Genomic DNA, 18,564 nt, shown 5'->3' on the forward strand with positions numbered 1-18,564 from the left:
CCGGCAAAACAAGGCGGAGCCACCCTCTGCCCACACACATCTCCAGATTTCACTTAAAAAGCACAAGTGCAGGGACGCCTGGGTGGCTCAGTCGGTTAAGCGTCCGACTTTAGCTCAGGTCATGATCTTGCAGTTCGTGGGTTCGAGCCCCGCGTCGGGCTCTGTCCTGACAGCTCAGAGCCTGGAGCCTGCTGTGGATTTTCTCTCTCTGCCCCTCCACCGCTTGCTCTCTGTCCCTGTCTCTCTCTCTCAAAAGTAAGTAAACATTAAAAAAAAAATAAATAAAAAATAAACAAAAATACAAGTGCAGAGAAAAATTATGAATGACATGAGGCTAATGGCAGGGGCACCTTAACCCAAAAGCCTCGGGACTGCCCTGCCAGGAGTGGCCTGCTGAATGCGAGCTGGGGAAAGCTGTCCCTGCCTCCGCCGGGTGTATTCGGAGGGTGCCAGCTGGGCGCTGGAATATTTGAACATCCCTCTGGGGCGCCGTGTGGACACCTGCATGGCTCCTTCCTTGCAGGGAAAGGGCTGATTCCAGAGCTGCATCACCAGCCCCTTCTCTCCAACCGATGGACGTGCGGCTTCCTCACGCCGGCGGGACGGACTGGTACCCCGTTCTCATCCCAACACCTCGGCTCAGACATCGGCAGAGACACTCTCTCCGTCACCGCTCGCTTTAATTGCTGTGCCTCTGCAGTCATTTTGCACACACTGTGGCCGAAACCCTGTACAGTGAGACCCTGCGTTTCTGACGGTGAGAAACTTTGACCGGGAGAATAGCCGTGGAAGGAAGGAGGGCGAGAAAAGGTTGATGTTTTAGGGCGACTCTGGGCCAGTCAGGGTTGCAAACATAAAATTATAAGCATGAATTATATTGATGCATGTGAATGTCTCCAGGGTAATTGTATCGATGCATCTTCGTGATGCATGCTCTGTCGCTGAAAAGTATCATTATACTTAATTAGAAACGAGATTAAACGAATTAGGTAAATGAATCTAGAAAATTGGAGACAGCCAAAAGAACGTCTTGGAACTGCCGGGTATGTGCACGACTCTTTGGAACGTATCTTCACGAAAACAAAGCCTTGGGTCCTGCCGTGGACACCGGTGCTTGAAGACCTTGTATGTGGGTGAGGGTGACCACACCGTCGGGGACCAGGACGGGGCTGAAACGGTGAGCTCCGGGGTGCTGGCGGGCACACCTGGTGCTGGAGATTGGCTGACAATAACGTCCCTTCGCGGTAGGGTCCTGACCCTGCCCTTGGCATCGTGCCCCTGGGTTTGCGGTAACACGCACATTTTCTAGGCAGCACCCTAGGGAGGAAGACTTTTTGTGATCATAATCCTACATTTCTGAAAAGAAAAGAGAGATTTAGCCTTTTGCAGGAAATGATCGTTTCACACAGTCCTAAACCATGCATTTTCCCCCATCGCCTTAGTTTGAAAATAGTCGGAACACAGAGAAGTGAAAAGAATTGCAGAGTGAATGCTTATGTAACCTCCACCCCGCCTCCACCATTAGCATTTACTACACTGGCTTTTGGGAGCACCTGTTCATCCACGCTTCTGTCTGTCTGTCCAGCCATCAGAACACCACGTTTCTTTTTTTTTTTTTTTAATTTTTATTTTATTTAAAAAAATTTTTTAAATGTTTATTTTTGAGAGAGAGCGAGAGAGCGGGGGAGGGGCAGAGACAGAGGGAGACACAGAATCCGAAGCGGGCTCCAGGCTCTGAGCTGTCAGCACGGAGCCCGATGCAGGGCTCGAACCCACGAACTGTGAGATTATGACCTGAGCCCAAGTCAGACACTTCAGACACAGAGCCACCCAGGCATCCGGTACACCACGTTTTTTTGGATGCATTTCCAAACAAGTTGCAGACCTCACTCCCCTTCACCCCTAAATCCTCTGGGGTTTCTGTCGTCACTGAGTTCACTATTTGTTGTCTGTTCTGTGTTATTTGCAGTAAAGGTTACATAGAATAAAAATCACAAATCTTAAGAGGACCTTTTAATGTTGCGACAAACGCATACACTTATATAATGCAAACCCCCATCCACAGGCAGAACTCTACATCCCTCCAGAAAGTTCCGTCGTGCTCTTTTCAGTGGCTTCCACCCCCACCAGCGGGGCCAAACTTCTCATTTTCACCACACTTTGATCGGTCCCTTTTCCTCTTTCTCATGCAATTGAATGAGAATTTTAAAGACTTTGCTTTTAGACCAGCAGACCTTCGGTATTCCATTGGATACTTTTTTATTGTCTCGTATTTCTGCCCAGTTTCCAGTGACCACAAAGCAAATGTCTCCAGACAAACGTCAAGGCCAATCTTTGCTGTCCAGAGGAGAGAGTGCCGTTTCCGAAGGGAGGCAGATCCTGGCAGAAGGGAGCAGGGCTTCTCCCCTCCAGGTAGCCTGAAGGTTTAGGAGAGAAAAAAACCCAAAAAACAAAAAACTAGGCAAATGCATCTGTTGAACGCTCCCTGAGGGAAAATTCAAACAACTCTGTCTTTTCATTTATCTGTGACTCAACAGTATTTCCTTTCCCTCAGGGCGCAGGACAGCAGAGCCTTTTTCTTCCCTATTGTATTTCCAAGGAAGCATTTGCTACAGACAACCCAGCTGTTCTGCAGGCGGCACAATTTAATCAGCAAGAATGAGATGTTCCAGAATCCAAGGCTTCTGAGGCCTTGCCGTGTGAGAACAAAGATAGACTTCGCCGGGGTCATTTCCAGGGGGCCGCGCGGGCCAGACCGGGGCCCAGACACAGCGGCGAGATGGCACATGTGAGCCTCGCTTGCTCAGCCAAGTCACTGGAACTGGAACGTAATCCAAAACCGTTGGCCCAGAGCAGGGCTCACAGCCGTTAATCAATCCTTGCTCTGCCGTGAGGAACAAATATCAACTCACTTTTCAGGCCTTTATTCATCCATTCATTCCGAACACTTACTGCCTTTTATCCCCCCAATGATCTTTTCTCTTCCTTTCTGCTGTGATGGAAACCAGAAGCCTGTCCCCAATGATCTTTTCTCTTCCTTTCCACCCTGATGGAAACGAGAAGCCTGGAGGTGACCCCCGGCGCCTTCCTCCGCCCCCGCGGCTAATCCCAGGCTGACTTCGGCAAGCTAACCTCCTTACCATCTCTGGAATGTGCTTGTCTCTGCTCATTGGCGACAGAAATACCACTGAGTGTCCACGTGTCCCAGATGTCACTTGTGCTCAGCGATACTGTGGTGCCTGAAAAAGTATAGCCTTCTTGCCTCCACGGTGAGGATTTTCTGGGGAGGAGGGGAAAAAATGAGCCAAAAGAAACAACAAACACGTTGGAGCTTACATCATCCCAAGCGTTACGAGTAAAAAATTCAAAACCAAAGGGGGGTGCCTGGGGGGCTCAGTGGGTTAAGCACCTGACTCTTGATATCGGCTCAGGTCGGGATCTCACGGTTTGTGAGTTCGAGCCCCGCGTCAGGCTCTGGGCAGACAACACGCAGAAGGGCAGACCCTGGCAAGACGCCTTCCTGTCACCGAGCATCACTCCCCCAAATGGTCCACCAGGATGGGCTGCCGCTCAAAGTCTCGCCTCCTTCACGCTGAACTTTCTGAAATGCAAACTCTACCCTATCGGTTTGCCCGCCCTCCTGCCATTCCCATCAAAACACCCATGGCTCCCTATTGATGTTGCTGTTGGGGAAACGTGACATGGCAACAGGCAGCCAGACGGTGCAGGGCCGCCCTCGAGTTCCCCTCCAGCCATGTGCGACAGCACACCCTCCCACCCCGCGGGGCCTTCCACCGCGGTCCCACCCACCGAGCTTGCGTACTTCCTCCCAGTCAATTCTGTTTCCTCCTTCAGATTCCAAATTCCTCATCAGAACCTCAGGAAAGCCCCCTCCCCCTCCAGCCTCCTTTTCAGAATCAAATGCCCCAACTACGTGTTTTCAGGGAACCATGGCCTCTTATTACAGGCCTTCTCGATCTGGCAATTCTCCATCTGATTTAGCTTTAGTTGATTAATGTCTGTCTATAGATTCTATGTTTATAAGTGGAGCGCCCCCGAAAGGGCACTCAAAACATCATTTTTTTTACATTGTTACACGGATTAATATAATCACAACTAACTCGCATGAATTTAAAAGTTGTCAGCACGGAGAAGACATTTCCAACCACGGGAATAAATGAGGTCGTTTTGGGAGATGACAGGCAGAGTCAGTCCTGGGCACGGGCGCCGTGGTTCCACATGGACAGAACCCGGAGGAAGAGACTCATCCAAGGACACAGAAGAGGACAAGCCAGAGACGCAGGGTGGAAAGAGAGCAGCGCCTCAGGCCAGGAACAGAGCTCTCCTCATCTGAAGTCCAGGATCAAGGTGCTGGCACAGGTAGTGTTCGGTGAGAGGCCCCTGGTGCCCAGAAGGCCATCTTCTCCCTGGGTCCTCAGGCGGTGGAAGAGGCAAGACCTCCCCGGGGTGTCTGTTATAAGGGCCCTGATCCCATCGGGGAGGTCTCCCCGCTCCTGACCTACGCACCTCCTGACGGCCCCACCCACCTCATATCATCACATTGGGGTGAGTTTTCAACACAGGAGTTTGGTGGGGAGACAGTCTACAGCAGATAGCGCTCTGAGGTTGAAATCCATCCAGATCAACTCCATTTTAGGAAATACAGTATCAGAGGAAAATAACTTAAAACGAAAATCTAAGACTCACAGACACACACACAATGTTTGGGAAAAGTTCCTGGAAGACTTTCTAAGTTGTGTGTGTGTGTGTGTGTGTGTGTGTGTGTTTGGGACAAGGAGGTGACGAGCATCAGTAAATAATCCTCGAGTCTCTGAAATGTGTGCTCTATCCACTGCTCATAGAAGGTGTCGTTTTGTTTTGCCTTGTTTTACATTTTTTTTTAAGATTTTGCTACTGCCTTGTGTGGATAAAATACACGTTTTGCAAATGTAGCAAGTTACCTTAAGTAATTGGAGAAGAATTCTAAGATGGGGGGCCTGGGTGGCTCAGTCGGTTAAGTGTCTGACTTCGGCTCGGGTCATGATCTCACAGCTCGTAGGTTCGAGCCCCGCGTCAGGCTCCGCGCTGACGGCTCAGAGCCTGGAGCCTGCTTCCGATTCTGTGTCTCCCTCTCTCTCTGCCCCTCCCCCGCTCGTGCTCTTTCTCTGTCTCAAAAATAAATAAGCATGGAAAAAGATTCACAGAAGAATTCTAAGACAGAACTGAATAAAAATCAGGTAAGTTAGTACATAGTAATCTTTATAAATTTTTTTTAAGTTTATTTATTTTTGAGACAGAGAGAGACAGAGCATGAATGGGGGAGGGGCAGAGAGAGAGGGAGACAGAATCAGAAGCAGGCTCCAGGCTCTGAGCCATCAGCCCAGAGCCGGACGCGGGGCTCGAACTCACGGACCGCGAGATCGTGACCTGAGCTGAAGTCGGACGCTTAACCGACTGAGCCACCCAGGAGCCCCAATAATCTTTAAAACCCAAAACAGACAGGATACACACAACACGACCCTTGGTAAACATTTCTGAAATAACTCTTATTTCCTGCAGAAAATGTTTTGTATTTAATGCAACGTGGAAAACCTAAGTTTTTCAAAAATAGGCCAACACTTTTCATGACATAGCAGTTTGGTGTGTCGAAATAATATATCTCTGGCTTTGCTCCCAGCCTCCTTAAAGGAGCCTTACTGTCCCTTAGGTAGCTCTGGAAATCCCAAGGGCATACCCTCCAGACTCTTAGAGACTGGTCGTTACCTGCCAGTGACCAGTGAAGACCCCAGAGCCATCATTTCCCTGATGTTTGCCACCAGATCAGCATTTCTATCCGTCTGCCCCCACCTTCCCATGCCCGGGGTTGTCTATAGCTCCCTGCATGGCTGCCCGCACCAATTTTGGGCTCTCAGTGTTCAGAAGGGTCTGATAAAAAGACCTTTTGTTCGCAATCACTCCTTCATCGGACTGATCGCACTGGAAACAACCTGGGCTCGGGTTGGAGAGCAATCTAAGCAAAAGATACCCTTTCTGTACCCCAAATGACAACCTCCAACCCGCACTTACCAAGGCAAATGACGAGACAACCCTCTTTGAAAGCAATTTCTCGGATAGTAAGGCCTTTCAAAAACAATTTTCTCTGCAAATCTGAGGCCGACAGCCCCTGCCGCGATTCTCATAGACCAGCACAACGTGAAATGGTAACACCGGCTTCAGTGGGAGGTGAGTCCCCCACACCAGCCCGTGATACATCAGTCAGCAACCAGGATTGGGTACAAACCTGACCAAAGCGGGTAGCTGGCTGAGACCCGTGGGAGGGGGGCTGGTGCTAAGCCTACTCTTTCCTCCCCTTTCTACAGCTCTCCCTGCTGGCCCGCCTAATGTATTACGACACGTTTGAACATAAACATAAACCAAGGCTGTATGCTATCGTACAATTTTGCATCTCTCCACACTCAGGCTGCCTTGGGTCGCCGGTAACTTATCTTCACGTTGTTAAAAGAAAAGACAAAGCTTTGAAAATTCCCTGAGCCGACAGAACTCATCTGGTCCTGCAAATAAAGCCGAATTTGGCTTCTCCGGCAAGGCTCGCTTGACCCGGGTCATTCCTTTGTGCCTCTGGAAGTCACAAGCAAAACTTCAACTGTTTCCCAAGGTACCTACATTGACCGGTTCCATAGTATTTCAGAAAATTCTAGCATTAGGACCAATCCCCGTGGAAGAACACACAGCCACTGCCTTCTCACCATACGAGCTGCTTTATAACAATCTACCCCCGAGCTCATGCCACGTTTGGGTTTGAGGGTTCCCGGTTGGTAAACTGCCTTTTTGGCGTGTGCCTGATAAACCTTTACTAATTGCTACTGCGGTGACTCACTGGTTTTAACTTTGGTCATTTCTCAACTTTTGACAACATTTACCACGTCGACTGGTTATTTTTTGGAAGCATCTGTGTGAAGATAATAGGTCTGCATCTTTGGTGGTGGGGGGGGGGCGGGGATAATGCCCTGAAAGCGAGCGTGTAGCAAAACAGAAATTGCAGAGAGAGGCAGAGAAGTGCTGTGTGTAGGTGAACCTTCCTACTGGAGCCCCAGAACTGTAATTACCCGCAAACTAAAAGGTTTACATGGAAAATTTTCCGATCACGTCTACAGAACCTCGAGGGCTAGAATATTCCGTAACACTTAAAGGTTTCGGTGAAAACGGTTCAGAAAAGAATACAGTCTTTTCTATCTATGTAACTAAGCGTAACCCCGTGGTGTGTCCCCCCCCACCGCCCCCCCCATGTGAGTGTCGCTAAGCGTTAGGAAGAAGGTGAGACCAGAAGGCTCTGTTGTGGTTCAGCTTCTCCCGGGCAGAAGAACTGTGAGCGCATGTGAGCGGAAGATAAAGAGGAACCATTTGGATCTGAAGACGTGGCTGACGGGAGAGTGGCGTTCCTGGCTTGGGTACGTTGTGTCACAGCTACAGGAATTACACGTTGTGGTGTGCCTTTCTCCATTAGAAGAAACCTAACATTTCCCTAATGGGGAACAATTGCCTCAGAGAGGGCTCTGACGCCTTTCTTTGCACCGGGGGGTGGAGCCGCGCTCACCCTGTAATTACAGTGACACAACAAAGCTTGCCGAGCGTTGGCACGGCAGAGCCACCTTCCTCGTCACGCAGTCCTGAGAGCCAGGAGTTCTAGGAGGCACGCGGTCTTCTCCCCCAGGGGCTAATGTCGGTGTCCACGGCGTCACTTGCCGTGGCACTGGGGGTGAGGCTCCATCCCCGCGTCTTAAACTCACCTAACGAAACTCACCTAACTCAGCGAGCCCCGACCCGAAGGCCACCTCCGTCAGAATTTCCAGGCGGGGGCCCAGGCACCGACGTGTGGACCCGCTTCCTTTCGCCGATGAGGGAAACGCTGAACAATCCCTGAGGTCCCCCCAGGTCTACACATCCATGGTGGTCTCAGCTAGTTGTTTCTGATGACGAGGAGCCTGAGTAGAGGGAGGAGCACCCAAGGAGCCTCCTCATTCCCCCAGTCCTCGGTTACAGTGAAATCTCCGAGGGGCCTAGGTCTACATGGGCTTTGAAATGACGTCCAGACTCGCTATAGCCGCCCTCGACGAACCACTCACTTATGACTCTGACGGGCACGCTGTGATCCCAGGAGCGGCTCGGTCGGTAGGGGCGTATTTGCAGAGGACCTACCATTGACTTATTCAGAAAAGCTTCGTTGCTTATTCTGTCCCCTACCATCACGTGTTCTTTTGCCAAATAAAACCACCTCGCACACAGCAGAGGGTTAAGCCCTACAGATATAGTAAGACTGGGGCACCTGGGTGGCTCAGTCGGTTAAGAGTCCAAACACTTGACAAACTGGTGCGGTTAGCGAATTTCAAGAATTCATAATATTTGTTGGTAAATCTCTGCCCTTCCTTTTATGCTTTACCTCCGGGTCACTTGGATTTAAAAATGTACGTGTCATGAAAGTGAGAGAAAACAAATCGAACATAAGCGAGAGAAAAAGGAAGCCCTGGAAGTAGAAACTGTAACCCCCAAAAGTGACAGAAGTAAGGCCAGAGGGAAAAAGTTATTAGCTAGAAGAAACGCCCAGGCAAAGCCGTTGGTTATATTTAAAATATCTGCCTAAATCCAAACAAGTGTTGGGAAAAAAAAAAATTGAAAAGCAAAGACTAACTGGTCAAAGTTCACAAATACGAAAGAATCACATTCTATTAATATACCTGATTTGGGGACACCTGGGTGGCTCAGTCGGTTGAGCGTCAGACTCTGGATTTTGGCCCAGGTCACGATCCTGGGGTCGTGGGATTGAGTCCCACATCCGGCTCTGAGCTGAGTGTGGATCCTCCTTGGGATTCTCATCTCTTTCCCTCTGCCCCTCTCCCCTCCTCATGCTCTTTCTTTCTCTCTCATATTAAAAATATATGGATAGATAGATAGATAGATAAATTTATAAAAAGGTAATACAAATTTGCTGACCTCATGACACAGTCTGGCTGGGGGAACAAGGAGGCCGCCTCGAAAGCAAGTAAAAGTTCATACAAGCTCACAAGAGACACCTTGGAGGAGAATGTGGCTGAGTGTCAAATAGAAATATAATCACCAGGTGCCTTGAAGACGAAAACGTCCATCTGATCCCTGAAGTTGGGCAGGAGTGGGCGACACAGAGAAAAGAAGACACAGTAAGACAGAGATCCTGCCCTTGCAAGAAAACATGGTAATTGATAAAAGTATGGATCATTTGTCCTGGAAAATTGAATTCGGCCCCGGGTTTTGCCAAAGGGGATGCGTTTCTGTTCTGCGTTTGTTCGCAGTGGAATTTCTCTGTCCTTTGCACACACAAAATTCAAACGTGTGACAGCATGCATGAATGTCAACAGCCCTGAGTACCTAGTAAGTGTGTGGAAATAATGCTTCATCCTGAGAGTTGAAGAATTCAACTCACCCACGTGATGAAGGAAACCATAACAAGTTTGCTCTATTCAAACAAGAAAGGGGACAGGCAGGGAGAATAAAGAAGAAGAAGAGGAAGACTAATAACAGTAATAAAGAATTGAAGAGGAGATATCTACCTAACGCATCACCAAAATGAAAATAAACTGGAGTAGGCAAGAGGAGACAGGGGCCTGGCAAATTGCATAACTAAGATACAGGAGAAGAGACAGACAGGTCAAAGGCCTTGTGAGCCCCTCAGGGTCCCTAAGTTGTTTATTGTGAGAAACTGGTGGTGATACACGCACACATTCTACATTTTAATTATATGGAAACTTCTGGAAGGGACATACATCGTAAGTGAGTGGAACCCCGATTGGCAGTGGCAGACTTGACTCGAAGGGGTGCCGTGTCAAGACTTTATGTGTCTCCTGCCCTAAAAGAAGTGTGGGAAGAAGGAGAGGGCCACCCAGGGCAGGCAAGCCACCGAAATCTAACAAGATCTGGACGCAGTCATGGAGGGATATCTGGAAATTTCAACATGCTAGGAATTGGAAGAACCAAAACTTGGGAGGCAGGCTCCAAGTAAGGGCAGCAAGGAGGCCTCTGGTGTCTCCGTCCTTTGTCATTATTGATACGCAAAGGGTGGCCTCCCAATGGGTGGCCCAGCCCCCTGAGTATCAGCCCCACCCCAGGTGCACACCTTTTCCTTGTTAACGGAGGCGTTATTCACAAGGGGGGAAAACGCTTCCTGGTGAACGTAACATACTGTGCCCGACTCCACTTGGACAGTGTATTAAATACACCCAATGCGATAAGGTTATAAGGAAACAGGCTTATCACTGGTTTTCAGGATAATGATCTTTATGGGTGGCGTCTCTGTATCTATATATCGTATATGTGTGTGTATGTGTGTGAATATAGAATCATATGCTTTTCCACCGTTCTGGTAAGTGATCTTTTTACTTTTTTTTTTTTTGGTTTCAATTTTGTTTACATCATGCAAGAGAGGTATGTGTATTGTTTTTTAAAGATTATTTATTTATTATTATTATTATTATTATTATTTATCTCTGCACCCAACATGAGGTTTGAACTCACGACCCCAAGATCAAGGGTCGCACGCTCTACCGACTGAGCCTTGGTCATTTTCTTCCTTTTAACTCAGAAAATCATTTAATGCCAGTTCAAATGCCCGGCTCTAACAGAGTGTGCCATTTTAAGGAAAAGGACCCCCTCAGTCTTCCAAAGGACCCACGCCAGGGAGGGATTGCAGGGGACACAGGAAGCGGGCTTGCGCCTTTGGGTTGAGAAGCCCGGGGCCCTGGGTGCCCTGGAGAGGGACCTGGGAGAGGCGCGTACTGTTGGGCCACCGATGCCTGGCCCGTGGGGGCCACAGAACTGGAGGAAGGCCTGAGCTGCAACCTCTAAGCGTGGGGTCTGCAGGACAGAGCCGGCTGCCGCCCGGGTCCGGGGTTTCTCTGGGGAACCATCTCTCCTGAAAGGAAGAAAAAGAAAAAAAGCACGGATCTGTGAGATTCCTAGATTTTCCTGATGCACTTCTCTGTGGCCCACTTGAGGCTGCTGCTAGTTGTACGATAGGAAGGAATCGGCCCTCGCCGGCAGGTGCCCACCGGCCACACCACCAGTGTCAAGGCTACGGAGGCACTGCCACTGTTCATTCTTTCTTTTGCGGCTGGCAACCCTCGTATATTTGTAAGTGGAAGAAATCAGCATCATTCCCGTCACTCGGAGACTGACGTGATTCTGGTAAAGGTAATGTCTCAAGGGGTCGTGGCTCACAGCTGTTTTCCGCCAGCCTGTCTGCTTCCTTTACTAAGGGGCCCCGGGAAAGATCCCCTTCTATGCCCATCCTTCCCACCTTTGCATTCCGAGGTCATCTTAAAACGAGGGAACTGGGTACCCTTACGTATTGAACAGAACTCATAAGACCACGAGGACATCCGGATATCCGCTCACGATCTGCCCGCAAATGCATGCTTGTCTTCCAAGGGTTAAGCGTTTTCAGCCGTGAATTGGTGTTGGTAACAACCTGCCTCGTAGGACTGCCGTCAGAATTCAGAAGGCCACGGTGCATGAGCACAATCTGCACAATAGAAAGTACTCTTCAAATATCACTCAATAGCAGCGTCACACGAGGGCTCGGGAATCTCTAGGAAGGGCTTCGTGAGCCAGGCGGCCGCCGGAGTCAGGGGGACGGTCCTGACACCCCGTCCGTACAGCAGCCGTGTTGCCGTCGCTGGATGACTTCTCTGGAGTGACGGGCAAGGTCTGATGAGCTTCAGAGGGGCTAGACCCCCGGGGCATTCCCTTCGCAGCCCTGCTGTGTTCAGAGAGCCCCTCATCAAGAAAAGCCAAGCCACGCAATTACAAGGACAGCAAACGAAACGGCAAACTCTCTTTACGTAGCTGACTCAGATCCTAAAAGACACACAGCTTTGTGTGTGTGTTTGTGAGTAAACACACATTCACAAATAAACGTACACGTACGTGGGCACACAAATATGTGATCTGGAGACACGTACCTTGCTAAAATAAAAATGTGAAGGCAGTGGGGCGCCTGGGTGGCTCCGTCGGTTAAGCGTCCCGCTTCGGCTCAGGTCACGATCTCACGGTTCCTGAGTTTGAGCCCCGCATCGGGCTCTGTGCTGAGAGCTCAGAGCCTGGAGCCTGCTTCCGATTCTGAGTCTCCCTCTCTCTGATCCTCCCCCGTTCATGCTCCATCTCTCAATAATAAATAAACATTAAAAAAATGGGAAGGCAGAAAAAAATGAAAAAGATAAACATGTTAAGGCAGCATTCTAAAAAAAACTCTGCTCATTCAGAATGTCAGACAGCGATCTTCAACAATATTTCTAAGTATTTGGGGGCAAAACTATTAATGGGGGATGACTGGGCTGAGCCTATATTTTGGAATGAGGACTTATAAATGCGCTGTGCTCGAAGGCTAAAAGACGCATTGGTGTGTATAAAACAAATGTACTCTCTTGCCGTTTACTGGCGTTAGCTTTGTCTGCCTCCCTAAAGGCTGGGTGGCACGTGTGACGCTTGAGCTGAGTGTCATCAGAGAAGAGCTCCGTCCCTGCACCACTGGCATCCTCCGGATTTAACGTCAAGAAGGCATCTCGTGTCCGCGTGAGTCCGCAGTGTGCGTGGTGCTTCATGATATCAAGGCTCTCACATCTGTTCTAATTCCGTCTCGGTAGCTCCCTCGGCAATTCCTAAAGGTCCATGCTTTACGTGAAAAACAGTCCCCAAAGTATTATTGTTTTATAGCCCTTGCCGTTTCTTATTAGCTACTGCACGGGTTCGTGTCCACTCTCGGTTCTGCGGTAGGGCCTGCCACACGCACTGTGCTAACATTCACCACCCTCTGCGCGATCACTCCCGAAAGCCCGGGGAGCAAGGGGAAAGATGGGGCCGCTGGCACAACGCCCACGGGCTTTGTGACATAAAAAAAGATAGGAATCTAGTAGAAATAGCAGCTCGGGTTTTGAATGCTACGTGGCTGAAAACACACCGACACTGCAGTCACTGTGACACCCGGACTCGGAAAAGACCCACAGTCTTCTCGTGGCAGCCTGGCCTCTTCACCCTGGGTGCCGGGGAGGAGAACAAGGTGGAGGCCGAAGGGAAGCTGGAGGAAAGACAGAGAAAGCTCCCAGGAAAGAACCAGGAAATGCAGATCAGGCTGGGGGGGGGGGGGGGGGGGGGGGCAGCGAGGCGAGGGAGGGAGGGAGGGCGCCGGTCAGGGACGTCAGGGTCAGGCGGGCTGTCGGAGCCAGGGCCCTGCAAGGGTTCCGCGGTCAACCCCACGTTGTCAGGAGGCCACGGGTACGCAGGAACCGCGTGGGGATCAAAGCATCAGACAAGGACCACAGCTGCTGGCTGAGGCTCCCGCTGACCGAGAGCCCGGCCTTTCCTGCTGCAAGTGGCAGTGTTGGGCTGCGTCCCCAGAGGGCTCGCACTTTGGCCTGGGTCACAGGTTCTGGGTTCCTCGGGAGAGGAGGTACATTAAGCCCACCTCGTCACTGGCCTCCCAGCTCCGCGGAAAACCCTCTGCCGTGAGGGACCCCGCTTCTTCCCCACTGCTACGTCGCACACGGCCGTCGGCCGGGGAGGCGGTTTTCTGTGCCCGCCTGCTGCTTTTCAAAGTGGCCCACGAGCAGTCGCCAAGTTTGCGCTCAGTTGCCGTCCACGCATCCAACCACCCTGTGGGCACAAATCTGTGCCTTTGCAGCCAGGAGCAGCAACTGCGTTAGAGACGGGAGCCCAAGAGGGCGCGGGAGGCCCTCCCTTACTCACCAGCAGGCTCTGGGGACAGCAGAGAACACACGGGACCACCGCACCCGGACATTCCTGGAGCGCCGTCCTGGGGCCGGAGGCCATCCTCCAGCAGGACAGAACGCTCAGGGGGAGCTGCCCGTGCTGGGCACCAGCAGGCCCAGGGGCTGGGGACAAGACACCCATGGGGGCAGCTGTGGCCTTGAGCCCACCTCCTCCCGCTGCACGGCGCTGGGGTTCAGGGGCTGTACTGCTTCTTAGCCCACCCCCGCTGTGCTGGGGCCACAAGCGAGCTCTCCAACGCCCTGCCTGTTCCGTCCCCTCCTCCCGCCTCCCCCAAAGCTCCCTGATGACCCTCGGTGTGGACATTTTACAATTACTCTTGTAAAATGACATTTGCTTAAGCTTTATGCGTTTTTCTCTTTAGATGTAAATAACATCCCGGTTCTAACCCTGGCAGATTCTTGCTCTGAGGCGAAAGACGTGTGCTCCATTAAAACGGAGAGCCCGGTAGGGTTTCTCTCAAGAACCCGCATTAAGTAATGAAAAGTGCTTTTCCCCAGAATTCTTCCAGCCCCTTCAATCCTAGAAGTCAAGAGCTATAAAGGTATGTAGAGGCCACCTGGGTGGCTCAGTCGGTTGAGCGCCCGACTGCGGCTCAGGTCATGATCTCGCAGTCTGTGAGTTCAAGCCCCGCGTCAGACTCTGTGCTGACAGCTCAGAGCCTGGAGCCTGTTTCAGATTCTGTGTCTCCCTCTCTCTCTGACGCTCCCCTATTCACACTCTGTCTGTCTCTGTCTCAAAAATAAACGTTAACAATTTTTTTTTTAAATAAATAAAGGTATGTAGAAAGACAAAAGCACTTCGTTCGGCTACGTGAAATGGAACTTTTTGAAAAGTTACACCAACATGTTTTTAAAAGGACATGAGGGGCTTTAAATAACTTCTTTGCTGATGTCGACAGCGGCCGCAGCCCTCCCTGCCACCATTCAGTCTTCTCAGGAAACAGAAACTGCCCGCCTTTCTCTGCACAGGTAACAGAAGAACAGAGCAGTTTCTTTTGTAAGCTTCCTATGCCCTGCGCGTCCGTCCAGTGGCGTCTCTAGAACACTCTTTCAACCATCTCTTAAATGTAACAAATGTTCTTCTGTTCTAACTGTTCTAACTGAAGAAGACACAAAACAATGGAAGAACATTCCGTGCTCATGGGTTGGAAGAACAAATATCGCTAAAATGTCGATACTACCCAAAGCAATCAACACATTTAATGCAACCCCTACCAAAGTAGCACCAACATTCTTTGCAGAGCTAGAACAAACAAACCTAAAATTTGCATGGAACCACAAAAGGGCCCCAGTAGCCAAAGTAATGTTGAAAAAGAAAACCAAAGCAGGAGGCATCACAATCCCAGACTTTAGCCTCTACTACAAAGCTGTCATCATCAAGACCGCATGGTATTGGCACAAAAACAGACACGTAGACCAATGGAATAAAATAGAGACTCCAGAACTGGACCCGCAAACGTATGGCCAACTAATCTTCAACAAAGCAGGAAAGAGTACTTAATGGAAAAAAGACAGTCTCTTTAGCAAATGAGGCTGGGAGAACTGGACAGCAACATGCAGAAGAATGAACCTGGACCACTTTCTTACCCCAGACACAACAAGAAACTCAAAATGGATGAAAGACCTCAAATGTGAGACATCAGAACCCTACAGGAGAAAAGAGGCAGCAGTCCCTTTGACCTCGGCCGCAGCAACTTCTTACCTGAGGCCAGGGAAATAAAAGCAAAAATGAACTATTGGAACCCCATCAAGACACAAAGCTTCTGCAGAGTGAAGGAAACAAAATTAAAGGCAACAGATGGAATAGGTAACGAAAATCCCCCATTATGCTCTCGTCACCCCACCCTCATTTCCTCGGGCCTCAGAAAAGCATCTGGAACTTGGGAGTCGGAGGGAAAAGCATGAAGGAAGCCAGGTGAGCCGTCGCCAGCCCGACGCCCCGCCTGGCTGTGACCAGAAAGTCGCATCCTGACTACACGGCCCCGGAGGCAGGCAGGAGACGCAGGAGAACACAGCAAAGGGGAGACTGGATCCCAGGAACTTCGTACCTGAGGAAGTGAAACGAGTCCCCTGCCCGGCTTCAGCCTGGAGAGCAGTCTCATGAGAGCAAAGATTCGGTGAACGAGAGGGTTTGCGGGCCATGCGACAATTTACAGAATGACCTTCCAAGGATCACGGGGAGCTACGGAGACACGCTGACCACCAGCATTTAAAATCGCAAAGGGCAAACCGAACATTCCTGGGAACGGGATCAGCGACACGCAGAAAAGGAAAAAGACAGAAAGCGAAGCATTGGCAAGATAACAAAATAGAAGATCCCCAAACACCGAAATGGGCCTAATGGGCAGGGCAATAGGGGTCCGTGCACCAGAGGACCAAGCTGGGAGAAGAAAAGTATTTACTTATTGTTTTATTCTTATTTTTTTTTAAGTTTATTTTATATTTTTAAGTTTACTTATTTATTTATTTTGAGAGAGAGAGGGAATGAGCAGGGGAGGGGCAGAGAGAGAGGGAGAGAGAGAGAATCTCAAGCAGGCTCTGCACCGTCAGCCCAGAACCCAACTCTGGGCTCGAACCCACGAACCGAGAGATCATGACCTGAGCCAAAATCAAGAGTCAGATGCGCAACTGACCGAGCCACCCAGGTGTCCCAAGAAAAGTATTTAAAAATGAAAGCAAGAAAATTTCCTCGACGCATGGACTTTGTAGAACCAAATGTTTCTCTAACACGAAGATTAATCCCGCGATGCAACCTGGTCAACTTCCTGCAATTCAAGATTACCAAAAGCAAACATTTCCATCATGGAACGAATGCCCTAAGTGGAGATAAAGACAGGTTGCCCTCGAGGTCCATCGCATTATTGTTTACCCAATGCTAGACGATGTTAAAGACATATCTGCATGCTTTGGAGAAAAGGGTGTTTCTTCCATCTCCAGAATACCATGCCCACACAGGGGTCTGCAGCTAATGAATATCTTTTTTAAAAGGAACAACAATGAGTCCCTAAAAAGCAAGCAGAGCAAAGCAAACATACAAACAAAACAAAAAAAGAAATCATCGCAAAGCCCTGCTCACGACAGGCGCTAACATTTGTTGAGGACTTAGTGTATGCCAGGCTCTTTTATTTATGTATTTTTTTAAAAATGATTTTGAATGTTTACTTATATTGAGAGAGAGAGAGAGAGAGAGAGAGAGAGAGAGAGAGAGAATGCGTGGGGGAGAGGCAGAGAGAGAAGGAGACACAGAATCCGAAGCAGGCTCCAGGCTCCGAGCTGTCAGCACAGAGCCCGACGTGGGGCTTGAACTCAGGAACTGTGAGATCCTGACCTGAGCTGAAGTCGGACGCCCAACTGACTGAGCCACCCAGGCGCTCCTGGCATAAACTCTTGATTAAACGTTCTATGAACACTATAGAGACTTAAGAGGCACTAATGACAATGAACTTGTGTCCCTGCCCCAAAGACTGCACTGGAACTCAGAGTTAGACCTTGTTCTCCACTTGCACATCAAGAGATTTAGGTTTACATCTGAAACTTGAGAAATCTCTATAATACCTGGTCAGACCGTTGTCACTCCTTCTTATGGATTGTCCCCTGGGTCTCAGACATCTGGGACCGCTAGTCAGTCTCCCTACTGTGTGCGTGGCTGGGGAAGTAATTCCTCCCCACATGGACTGCTGCCATGCAGGATGGCAAGGCTTCCCAAACCCCAGGGACTCCTGACTGGGCTTGGCCTTTTTGCTAGGACTCCATGTCAGTAGATAATAATGCTTCTAAGTGACACTCCCCACCCTGGTGGCCACAGCCATTTTGATAACAAAAAATACCCAAAACCGTTAAAACAGGCCACAGCCATTTTGATAACAAAAAATACCCAAAACCATTAAAACATGGTTAGGCTACAAAATTCTGTATCCTGAAGTTCTAGACCATATTAATAGCTTTTTGTCTATGTTACAAATACCTTGTAGTGATCAAAGCTTAATAATTATTGAATACCTATGTTGAGCATTTGGAATGCTGAGGCAATACAAAGTTTGGATGAGAAATATCATCTTATCGATGCATTTTAGAGACTGTGCTTTTTGTTTTTCTTAGAAGAGTAAGCTAAATTATTACATATAAGTTTTTGCCGTGGCAAAGACTCATGCAATGCTTTAAGGAACTTCTGTGCGTTGGTAATTATATTTCACGTTCAGCGCCGATATATCCTTAAATAGGTAGAAGTGAATCAAATTATAGAAATTGGAATATTTGCCCAATAGCTTATTTTGCTACTTTATTTTTTTAAACTTATTTATTTATTTTGAGAGAAAGAGAGAGGGAACGAGCAGGAGAGGGGCAGAGAGAGAGAGAGAGGGAGAGAGAGAGAATCCCAAGCAGACGCCACAGGGTCGTGCAGAGCACGACACAGGGCTCGAACTCAGGAACGGCGAGATCGTATCCTGAGCCAAGAGTTGGACGGACGCTTAACCAACTGAGCCACCCAGGCACCCCTTTGCTACTTTATTTTATTCTAAATTATGTTTCCATGGGTGTCTTTTGATATCTTAATTTGATCTTTTCTCCATTCTTCCCAATTCCAGTCTTCCTAAAACACACACACAAACACGCATGTACACACCCAGTTCTGCCTCCTCTCAAATTCTCTGGAAGCATATTTTTTAAAGCACTTCTGAAGTGCAAGCAATGGGTTCTCACTTATCTTTCTGAGAAGACTGAGTGGTTCTGTATTGGTGTTGCTTAGGTGCTG

General features: G+C 49.3%; 1 long non-coding RNA gene across 1 annotated transcript; it reads right to left on the bottom strand.

The window, feature by feature from the left end:
• Window positions 1–1,806: 1,806 nt before the first annotated feature.
• LOC122233258 lies at window positions 1,807–6,333 on the bottom strand. Its single transcript, XR_006210795.1, has 3 exons — window positions 6,067–6,333; window positions 3,141–3,280; window positions 1,807–3,046 (listed from the first exon to the last, which is right to left on the bottom strand). It is a non-coding gene; the product is annotated as an uncharacterized LOC122233258 (long non-coding RNA).
• Between the last annotated feature and the right edge of the window lie 12,231 nt (window positions 6,334–18,564).

The sequence above is a fragment of the Panthera tigris genome, chromosome D4, assembly GCF_018350195.1.
Source record: "Panthera tigris isolate Pti1 chromosome D4, P.tigris_Pti1_mat1.1, whole genome shotgun sequence".
Lineage (NCBI taxonomy): Eukaryota > Metazoa > Chordata > Mammalia > Carnivora > Felidae > Panthera > Panthera tigris.